The following is a 12,231-nucleotide window of genomic DNA, read 5'->3' on the forward strand; positions in this document are numbered from 1 at the left end:
TTGAGGCAAAGATAAGATCAATATCTAAAAAAATGAATCCTACTTGGAAAATGGTAAAACTCCGAGCACCAAGCTAATTTCACTAACAACTTATCAAAACATGAAAAAACTGTGAGAAATAGTCCTTCATACTCTCCAAAAGAGGCTGTCACATTCAGTATCAAAATATTGCACTTACTATAGACATAATTGCCAAACTAAAGAATGCATTTTAAAAGCACAAAAAACTCTACACCAGTTCTTCTAACAAGAAAAATGAGTATAAGGAATTAAAATATATCATTGCAGTCTGATGAAAGAATTGAAGAGGCAATGAGAATTTTTGACAAACAAGATTGAGTCATCTTCTAATCCTTTTCCAATCTACATATATGCACCAATTTTGAAGAGCAAGTAAAAAGGTCTGTACATGCGCATAGAAGTTTTATTTTGTAGTCACCTAGTTTATTTCACTGCACAAATCTCAAAACCAATAGCCTTTATTCAACTATCAACAATGAATAAACATTGATATTTTATTCTATACATAATGTCCTCAAATCCCACCAGATCACAAAATCCCAAAAAAGACAAAGCCCTTTTTTTACTTTTTAATTTTGTTTTCTACCCTTAACAACTCTCATCAGCCAACAATGCCTACCTCAAGTTTAATCTATCGGATATCATGTATGGTGGAGGAGATTTTCCAATAAAGAGGGCAGCCCATAGAGAAGAAAAGAAGAAAGAATAGAACAATCAAGACAACACAGAAAGCAATCCTCGATGTAGATGACATCATGAAATTGTTCTGTTTCAGTCTCTTGTTCTTGTTCGACTTAGCTTCAAAAAAACCTGCAACCTGATTACCTAAAATGAGAGCAAATGGAGAAAGAATTCGATGGAGACAAGCTTGCGATCTACAACTAAGTTCGACTTGGAAAACTGAAGAAGCAAACGGCTCAGATTTTTTTTTCCAATAAGTGAAACATTACGTTTTAATGAAATGGAGAGGAAATGGAGAAAGAAGTCAGTGGAGACAAGCCGACCCCCGGCTTCTTTCTCTCTCCTCTCACCACCTCTCATAGGATCCAAGATTTTCCATTGCATACCAAACACCAGCTTGATCAGCCAAATGCATCACATGGATAAATGGAACAATCTCAAATGGCTTGATGAAAAACACTATGAGGAAATGGAAATCATAAGAAGTCAAAAGATTGAATTACAATTAAATCAAATGTAAAATTTGAAGGGAAAGACAAAAAAAGGATTTTTCACTTTGTGAGCATAGTGAGTGGCTAGACCCAACCTAAAAGGGGTCAAAGAAATTAGCTCAGGTGAGGCAAGGCCATAACCTAGAGGTGGAATGTTCATCCATGGATGAAGAATTGATCCGTTATTGCATTAATGATTATGGCTGTTCACATTCTCACATTCTTGTATTGCTTAACGCCTCAAAAGCTCATTGCCTCTTGAGTATCAACTCTCATTGCCATATCTTAGCCTCAGATGTTTAGATTTTTAATTTACGTCTACTCTCCTTTCACTCAAAACCTTCTTCTTATTATGTCTAAACCCCACTCTCAAGCCTCTTTGAATCTCCATTGGTTCTGCTAAGTAGAAGTTGAAGAGATAGGAGATAGAGAGGCCACCTATTTCTGTTTTTCCTTTTAATTTTTATAAAATGCCAGGTATCGCCACGTGGCAAATAAAATGGAATAAATAGTCAACAAACAATTAACCCTAACAGTAGGGTAAAATTACACTATTTTTAAAAGTTTTGGCCCTCGGGGCAACATTACTCTAAGTAAAAAGCAAGGGTACCTACTGTTCCTTTTAAAAAAATTTCAAGGCATTTTTGTCAAGCGCATTCCATGTTTATCAACATTGATGAGCAGGTGTGCTCATCACTTTTAGGACTCATCTGAGCTCTTAATTTTATCTTCAGTTGATCTCTACCATCCATTTTAAATTTTATTATATAATACTGTTTAATATTATATTATAAAAATAAAAAATTATAAAAGAATATGAAAATTTTAACATTAAATCTATACTGTCTAAAGTATATTTAGATAGTTAATTTATAAACATTATAAAAATTTTAATATTAAACTAAATTATCCAAATTATATCTATGCTATCCAAAGTATATCTAGATAGTTAATTTATAGAAGTATAAAAAATTTTAATATTAAATTAGATAGTTCAAATTAAATCTATACTGACCAGATTGATTATAAATAAATTTATTATAAAAATTTATAATTTTTATTTTGATGATTATAAAACTAAAATAAAAATTTTAAATTTGAATAGTCCAAACCTCATCAATTGAAATGAGTAACGTGAGACTCATCTCCAATTGAGCTCAGAAGACATTTCATATTTTTGTTTAATAATATAATGTTAAAAATATAAATTTAAAATAAATGGTAGAGATTGCATGATGATAAAATTAAAGATTATGGTGAACCTTTAGGCAATGTTTGCCACAAAGCATTAGGAGGGTGGGATTGGGATCGGTATTAGGCAATCCCACCTTTTCATGTTTGGTATGGGATAATAGAAAATTTAATCCCAATCCCAATTCTTCTAAAGTGGTATTAGAAAATCACCTACCCCCTGGTATTAGAAAATCAATCCTGCGATTGATTATTTTTTTAGCCAAAATGCCCTCCACCCCATACCTCTCTTGTCTCTCCCTCTAGCCCTCTAGCATTTACCCCACCTCACAACTCCAACGAGGGTGCCGACAACAGCCACACACAAGCACAACATCGACGGCAGCCACACATAGACATAATGGCGAGTGAATGATGTCTCTTAGTTCTCATCTCACTCTATCGATCTCCATCACTTTATCGATCTACATCACCAGTGAATAAGTGGCCTTCATCCATCAAAAACCAAAAAGCCATTTGCATCGCCGATCATTAGTAAGTATATCTTTATCACTCCATTGATCTACATGAAAACTAGAAAAGGAACAGCAAGAAGACGAAGAAGAAGATTGAGCATGGTAGGGAGAGCAGAGGGAATGGCCTTGTGCGTCGCCGTGCTCTTTGGTGGAGATGCAGCATAATCATAGATGCACTGTTGTGCTCTTTGGGGGAGAAGGAGAGTAATTTGTAGACATACCACTATGCTCTATAGGGAGGAGGGTAATGTGTTAGCTAGGTTACAATTTTTCCTTTTTATTATTTTAAGGATATTATAGTCTTTTTATGATTTATATTTAATTATAAAATAAAATGTAGATAAGTATTCTTTATAAATATTACTCTATATTAAACATAATTTAAAGCCTCATTCTGAATTTCAATTTTAATTTTAATCCCAGTTTTAATTCCTTTAAATTGAATTTGCTTACTAAACAGAGCCTTGAGATGAGGAGCACGGAATGCAACTACGCATTTTTCCCCCTTCACCCATTAATAAAAGTGATTAATGCCTAAAATTTATTAGGTGGGCCCCTTGATGAAGTCATGTGACGTGCTTGTCTTTTATATTTTTATTTTCTTCTCCCACTGACATTTCAACCATACCCCACGTCATCTTGGTCTCCTTCCTTGATCAATTAAGCCGTCTGTTGCTGCCTTTTTCTTCAGGACTGCGGGGTTGCGTATTCGCCCATAAATTAAATAGGATGTGTAATTATTGAAATAATTGTTGAAGACTGATGAATATACAATCATAATAATTTATATGTTATTTTATATCTTTATAAATCTAGCAACTTTTGTTTGCCCATACTTTTCTATATTATATAGATTTGTATGTAATTATTAAGCATGAAAGGGGTTCAAAAATTCAATTTTTTTTTATAAAAGCTAAAATCATTTACTTTGGCTTTTTAACCCCATATTATACGGTGGATTTTAAAGGATATGAAAGGATTGTCTTATTCAACACTCCAATTATAAAATCCCTTTTCTCCTATTCACACCTCAAAATGCACCGTTTTTTATTGAGAGAGAGGCACTTTCACATCTTCTTAAGCTGAAACGGTCAGGGAGAGGAAAGGAAACTTCAATGTCAGGTACTTAGGCGTAAACCGTAACACATAAACCCAAGTTGCACAATGAACATGCAATAAAAGAAGAATCACCATAACCTAAGAATACTCGCCCATAATGAATTTGAATTCCTCCACAAATAAAACAAGTAAGTGCGTTGTGCTTCCTAATTTCGCACTTCGAGCAAATCCTAACTAAATTTCCCTGAATGATACTCATAATCTTCATACCAGTTAAAATCTATATGCAAGAAACCCATTTTAAGAGCAAGCAAATTCATCAACTAGAACAAGCAGTGGTGGAGGGGGAACCAACAATGGCCGGGTGCAATCAATTTTAAAAATTTTTCTTTTATATTATATAAGGGTTACATATTTTTGACCTTCTTTAAATTTATAAAAATATATATATATATATATATATTTTAATCTTGGTCCTCCTTTATTCTCAAATCTTAGCTCCACCTTTGAACAAGCACAAAGGCTCATTTTGAAAAATTTGCAAGAAACCCATTTTAAGCTTTTAGAAATTAAGCAAATAATGCATTTGGAAGACGGAAGAAGGTTGTCTTCTGGCAAGATTAAAGATTAAAAAAAAATCCTGCCCTCGTGAGGGCAAGATGGAAAATAGGAGGGGAGGAGCAGGAGATAATCCAGCTCCAAGCTAAACACATATGAACATTAAGCAAAAGAAAAACCTCTCACTTCAGTTTGCACTGTAAAGCAACCCAAAAATTTGGCTTTGTCTCCTACAACCAATTTGGGTTAATCGATTCCCCTGCCAGCACACCAAATGATATCAATAAAGATGATAGCAAATGGCTAGGTGCGCGGCATTGGTGCTCCGATTTCAGGTTCTAGAGCTTGTTGAAACAGATCTCAAAGATTAGAAAAAGAAAAAGAAAATACATGGATGAAGATTCCGATGGCGCCTGCATAAAAACTTTCAGGGACAGATCTATACATTAACCCAACAAATTAATAATACTGATGATTGTTGACTTGAAAAGAAATACTAGGGTATAACATATTTGTTGAAATGAAAAATGTCAATTGTCCTTTTAAATAGAATAAAAGGCTTGCATTAGGCCTTGAAGGTTTGTGGCTTGCTGGCTATATAACTGGCTAGCGAGGAAATAATTGACTCATTGACATTTCATTAGTAGAGCATGATTCTTGGATTCCATCAAAACTACTGGTAGACTTCGTTTGATGACCAAGCAGAAAGAAAGCAGGTTGTTGTGGAATTGGCAATTGAATTGAATCATTACTAAGATATGAAGTAGCCATGGTAGGTCTTGCTTCTGGATTTTCTTGAACACATAATAACCCAATCTGAATGCACTTGATCATCACTTCATTATAAGATCCAAATTCCTTTAGATTTGAATCCAATATCTCCAAAAACGTTTTATCCATCCATTGCTTCCAAGCCAGCATCACAATTAATAAGTAAAACTAATTATTTCAATCTTACCCTTTTACTAGCTTGTTCAATTAAAATAATCTCTCTCTGATTTGAAAGTTGAGAAGATTACATAAGAAATGTTAATTGAAGAGACTCAATTACTTACAAAGCTCAAGAGGCTATTAGCATGTTGTGATTGATCATGAGAACTTGCATGCTTCTTCCCACTCATAATTTCTAAGACTATAACTCCAAAATTAAAAATATTTGATTTTTCAAAATATTGTCCAAACATTATATATTCTGCAGACATATAACCACTGAAAAAACAATACAACATTAAAATTTATCAAACCATATATCAAGATAGATAGAGAGGGTAAAGGAACATTAGAACTTACTATGTTCCAACAATTCTATTTGTACTTTCCTCATTTTCATTGATGGCAACCATCTTAGCAAGGCCAAAATTTAAAATTTATGGATTTATTTCATCATCTAATAAAATATTGTTAGATTTGAGATCACAATGTATAATTTTAAGGCAAGAATATTCATGAAGATATAGAATTTCTCGAGCAACTCCTCCAATAATTCTATAATGCTCCATCCAATTTAATACCTTGATTTTTTGGGACCCTATGTAGAAATTTGCTATGAGTAGTCACTAAAGTAACAAATGACAACAACAACAACAATAACAATAACTGTATTTTATCATAATGGACGCATATGGACCATAAATTATTTAAATTAAAAGTTAAAATGAGTTTAGAATGGTAAACCAAATAAAAAGTAATCAAGACTCTTGTTGGAAACATATTCGTAGATGAGTATTTTCTCTTGCTCTTCCACGCAAAATCCTAATAGTATCACCAAATTTCTATGCTGAAGTTTGGCTATTAACAAAACCTCATTCTTGAATTCTTCTACGCCTTGGCCAGAACCTTTGGAAAGTCTCTTTACAGCTATTTCTTGACCATTAGAAAGAATACCCTAATAGAAAGGTTGATTTGGTTAAAAAGAAAAAATATATTAATATATAGATAAAACATAAGCCATCAATAGTCCTATAATCTAGTGGCATATATGTAAACTCTCTTGTAAGCAGGAGATCACGGGTTTAATCTTGTTTATAACTTCATAGTGCTTGCCCTTCTAATTAAAAAAGAAAAACATGAGCATTGATGGCAATTTGTTACCTTGTAGACTTGTCCAAATCCTCCTTTGCCTAAACTGTTTTCATGTGAGAACTTATTTGTTGCTGCTTCAATAGTAGCCAAAGTGGATTGTAAAGATTCTAAAGTGGCGCCTTCACTTCCAACTAAACAAATAAACCAAAATAATAATATATCCCAATGACAGTTTCAACCAACCAAGTTGTATTTTTTTTATAAACAAAAAAAGATTTATAGAATGAGAAAAATATTTACTTACAGTATTTTTGTCTTAGTAATATCCCATGACTTTTCTTCATTTTACCCCTTAAGAGATAGTAGGTGAAACAGAAAAGCATCACCAGAACAACAAGAGAAACTACAACAATCACACTAATCTTTGCTGCTAATTGACCTTTCCTTTTTACTGCATGAATATGAAATACATTATGAATACAAGCTAAAATAAAAAAAAACATATTAAGTGAAACAGAAGTAGTCATATTGGGCCTAATTCTGAATTATAGGATAAAAAAATACAAATATGTAAGTTTATAATATCAAACAAAATATACACACACGCAATTGCCAATATCAATACGTCATATGTGATCAGGCCTTTTATATACAAACTACAGACAATCACTTGCCAATATTAACGTGTTGTGATAACAAATAAAGTTAATTAATTAAATCAGATTAGAGCTTTTAAGTTAATGCTATTCTCTCCATTCCAAATTATAAAATAATTTTGGAAGTATTTTCTCATTTTGAAATATAAAACAATTTGATAAAAGCAAGATTTCATTAATGATGTTTAACCATATTATCCTTCAAAGGGAAATAGAATTAAAATAATCATAAACATGATGATATTAAATTAATTCAGCTTATGCAGAGGCGGTGTTGTACTGTTTGTTATCATTTGTTTATACAATTACCTGTTATTCATGAGTCAAGTTAGGTAAAATCATATTTACATCAGAGCTATTTCAAAAAATATTTAACACAGCTGCTTTTTTAACATTCCTAAAATGATGTTAAAATCTCAAGATAATGAGAATTTATGATAATTAGATCCCAACAAAAATTTTAAAAAAATTAATTATAAATATTAATTTAGACAATCATAAATTTAGAAGTTTTAACTGTAACAAAATATTTAAATTTTAAACATAACTTTCAATTTACAATTGTGATTCATACTTGTAATTTTTTAAATTAATATTTAATTTTTTTCGAAAACTAGACTATCATAAACCCTCAATTTTCAGGATTTTATTGTCACTCCCATTTTTGAGATGCCAGAAACCCTGATGGCCCTGTGCCTCGTGTCACCAATAAATTCGTCATACTTTTGGTGGTCGCGAGTTCAAATAAATATAAAATTAAATACAGTTTGAATATATATATATATATATATATAAAACAAATTTGTAACATAAATCAAATTAAAATGCAATTATAATATTTATCTTATTGTGTATTATCTTCTTAATTATCTTAAGCGGTAAGAAAATGGAAATGATAGATGAATTGTTCTTCCCCTCTCCTGTTGTTATTTCCCCATGTACTCTTTTAGAATTCATTTTTCTGCCAAATTCAACACAATTTTTTTCATTAGTAGATTTATTTTTTCAAACAAAAAAAAAACTCTAATATGTTTGGAAAAACGGACAAAAGAAATCATGATAAATGAACATAAGCATTGCAGCTGGGGACAATATGAAAATACATGCAATTTGAAAAAAAAAAATATTCTTAACAAATTTGTAAACATAAAATCAAATAAATAAGGTGTTTGACTTAAAAATAAATATAAACTAATTTATTTATTAAAGATATTTTTTTAAAAATATATTAATTACATACTAAAATATTACAAATGTCTTATATTTTTTTAAAACATCTAACCTTATAAAAAATATTTTATATTTTTTAACGGAGAAAGTATTTTAAAAAGTAAGAAAAGAAGGATATGTATATATTAATTGTTCCCCTCTCCTAGTTATTTCCTCACTTGGAATAAAGTGTTGTACTTAAATAGAATTAAAATAACCATAACATGATGATATTAAATTAATTCAGCTTATGAAGAGGCGGTGTTGTACTGTTTGTTATCATCTTTTTTTTTTCTTTTTTTCTTTTTACAACTACCCGTTATTCATAAGTCAAGTTAGGTAAAATCATATTTGTGTCAAAGCTATTTCAAAAAAATATGTAACACAGCTGCTTTTTTAATGTTCCTAAAATGATGTTAAAATCTCAAAATAATGAGAATTTATAATAATTAAATCCCAACAAAAATTTTTAAAAAATTAATTATAAATATTAATTTAGACAATCATAAATTTAGAAGTTTTAACTATAACAAAATATTTAAATTTTAAATATAACTTTTAATTTACAATTGTGATTCATACTTGTATTTTTTTAAATTAATATTATAATTTTGTTCGAAAACTAGACTATCATAAACCCTCAATTTTCAGGATTTTATTGTCACTCCCCATTTTTGAGATGCTAGAAACCCTGATGGCCCTGTCCCTCGTGTCACTAATACATTCGTCATACTTTTGGTGGTTGCGAGTTCAAATAAATATAAAATTAAATACAGTTTGAATATATATATATATATATATAACAAATTTGTAACATAAATCAAATTTAAATGCAATTATAATATTTATCTTATTGTGTATTATCTTCCTAATTATCTTAAGCGGTAAGAAAATGGAAATGATAGATGAATTGTTCTTCCCTTCTGTTGTTATTTCCCCATGTACTCTTTTAGAATTCATTTTTCTGCCAAAGTCAACACAATCTTTTTCATTAGTAGATTTATTTTTTCAAACAAAAAAAAAACTCTAATATGTTTGGAAAAACGGACAAAAAGAAATCATGATAAAAGAACATGAGCATTGCAGCTGGGGATAATATGAAAATACATGCAATTTGAGAAAAAAAAATATTCTTAACAAATTTGTAAACATAAAATTAAATCAATGAGATGTTTGACTTAAAAATAAATATAAAATAATTTATTTATTAAAAATATATTAAAAAAATATATTAATTATACACTGAAATATTACAAATGTTTTATATTTTTTTAAATATCTAATTTTATAAAAAAATGTCTTATATTTTTTAAAAGATGGAATATTTTAAGAGGTAAGAAAAGGCGAAAATGTATATACTAATTGCTCCCTGCTTCTAGTTATTTCCTCATATGCTTTTTTTAAAAATTTTATCTTTCTGCCAAAGTCAACACGCTTTTTTATAAGTAGATTTACACTCTCAAACAAAAAAGAAAAAAAGAAAATAAATCTTTTGATTATATTGTTTTGATGTAATTACAATTCATCTTTGATTGGTAACTCAATTATCATAATTCTGATTGAATTATAACTTAATTTCTGAATTTTTACCTCATAAAATTTAGCCCATATAATTTTAAAAATAAAATTATAAAAATTAAAATTTTATTTTCTAAAATATAGGCACTAATAATTTAAATAGTTAAAATTATAGTGATTGAGTTACATTTAAGTATTAAGTTATAGTTGAGACAAAACGAGTCAAAATTTAAAAATTGAGTTACAATTAAATTAAAATAATAGAATTAAATGATTAAATTTTTTCAAAAAAAAGTCTAATTAATATGTTTGGAAAAAGGAGAAAGGAAATAAATCACTAGAAAAGAACATGATTAGCATGAGTTTTTCTTCCCGTGATGATCTGAAGAATTTGTGGACACTTGTGGCTGATCATCATCATCATAGTAGTGATACAATTCAAAACGAGAATTGCAGCTGGGATAGTAAATTCTTCCTCCTTGAATATTCAACTCACAACACGGAAGCTCCTCAACAATACCATTCAGACACAATGTGCAATCTTGCACTGAAAGATCAGTACACTGAACAAGACAGTACAACGTTTGATTCTTCCAAAATCTCACTTCTTTCGTCGCATAATACTTCTTCTTCTTCTTCTCCTCCCCAACACCAGTTTTGGTCGCCTCACGTGCCGCGTCGCTCATAGTACTGTTCAGAACATTCTTGAGGCCTGCCTGATCAGATGAATTCGCGGGGCTGAGCACCACTGATTTAGGACTTGTATCAACGGTGGAGAAGAAGGAACGGTTGGAATACCGAACCATGCACTTGCCATACCAGATTATGGCCTCCCTTGAGAATTTGCACTCGGAAGATAATTGTTGGGTAGCGTCGCTAACGCACTTCTGGCAAGACTGCACGGGGACGTCACCACGGCACATGAAGAGGCCGTAGACGGCGCCAACGGTGGTGTTGTAGAAGTCAGTGTTGACGGAAGTTAAGGAAGAGAGGAGCGCCGTTAAGTCCGACTCAAAGGTACTATCGACAACGAAGGTGTTGATGGCAGAACAATTGATAACCGGTAAGGCTTTACTAGTAGAAGAATATTTGAGAGTAATAAAGAAGAGTAAGAAAATTTTGTGGACAGCCATATTTGATGATTAATTGTGTGTAAATTTATTGCAGTAGCATGTACAAGAGAAGGAACTGATTTATATGATGGAGAAGCTTGATGTAAGTGAATGACATTGACGTGACCAATTCTAAGGCCTTTGACTTCTAACTTTTCCTATAATTACCTAACCTAAAATAAAATACATTATCTGATACCTTACTATAGTGAAATTATAATTTTGTTTATGTTTTATATTTTTTAAAATAAAAAATTTATAGCTCATTTACTAAAATTGGATTCCGAAAGTCAATGACGTGGGGGGAAAATAATAAAACAACATGTACAAATAATATAGATAGAAACATAGGAATAGACTACAGACATAAAAAACTAACGCCACTAGCCACTTGTTGTCTCTCCAACGACTACCCACCCTCTCATTGCCTAGTAATAATATCGACATTTAATAAAATAGTCCCATTTTTGCGACATTTGAGAGCAATGCAAATGCCAAATTATGGGATGGAAAGACCAAAGGCGAAGAAGATTAGATCTGAAACTATATATAAAATGACATGACGAGCAAAGCGCGATGACAGAGAAGCACATAAGAGAGAGAGAATCCAAATTCGATTTTTTTTTTTTTTGGATTTTCCAGGGTATGCCTATAACCAATAATCATAAGACTAATTTTTTGAAAAATTTAAATATCATTTAAAAAGTTATTTTCTTTTAAGTATTGTTCTTCATATACACTTTCAAAAATTGAACCTTAAAATGATACTTGAAGAGTTTAAACTACTATTATATATCCATCAGTTATACTTTTTCTCAAAACCTAGCTAATTAAAATGCTACGTTGAGACTCGAAATTGAAATTCTATGATAAATTAATTCAACTCTGTCAATTAACAAAATTTGAATGAAAGTCGCCAAAAGCAACTCCCAGTTGCTTCTAAGAAAATGCCCATTTAGCCGAATAATTCGTTCACTCAAACACTGAAGCGTAAGTGATGCGAAGCAAGGAAAGAGAAAAGGAGAAAAGGAGAGAGAGAAAAGGATAGAAAAAGAGGAGAGAGAATACAGATATGAGAAAAATTCAGACGAGCGACAAAATGATAACAATTTTTTTCAACAATAAAGAATACGGTATCCCATCGATGAATCTGGTAGAGCCATAGAGGGGTAGAACCGGCGTTTTGACATTCAACTTG

The 12,231-nt window shown here is 30.9% G+C and overlaps 1 pseudogene; it reads right to left on the minus strand.

The window, feature by feature from the left end:
* Positions 1–5,122: 5,122 nt before the first annotated feature.
* Positions 5,123–11,055, minus strand: LOC129299466 (cysteine-rich receptor-like protein kinase 44; annotated as a pseudogene).
* Positions 11,056–12,231: the final 1,176 nt, after the last annotated feature.

The sequence above is a fragment of the Prosopis cineraria genome, unplaced genomic scaffold, assembly GCF_029017545.1.
Source record: "Prosopis cineraria cultivar Desert tree isolate PC_DT_omini unplaced genomic scaffold, ASM2901754v1 PC1168, whole genome shotgun sequence".
Classification (NCBI taxonomy): Eukaryota; Viridiplantae; Streptophyta; class Magnoliopsida; order Fabales; family Fabaceae; genus Prosopis; species Prosopis cineraria.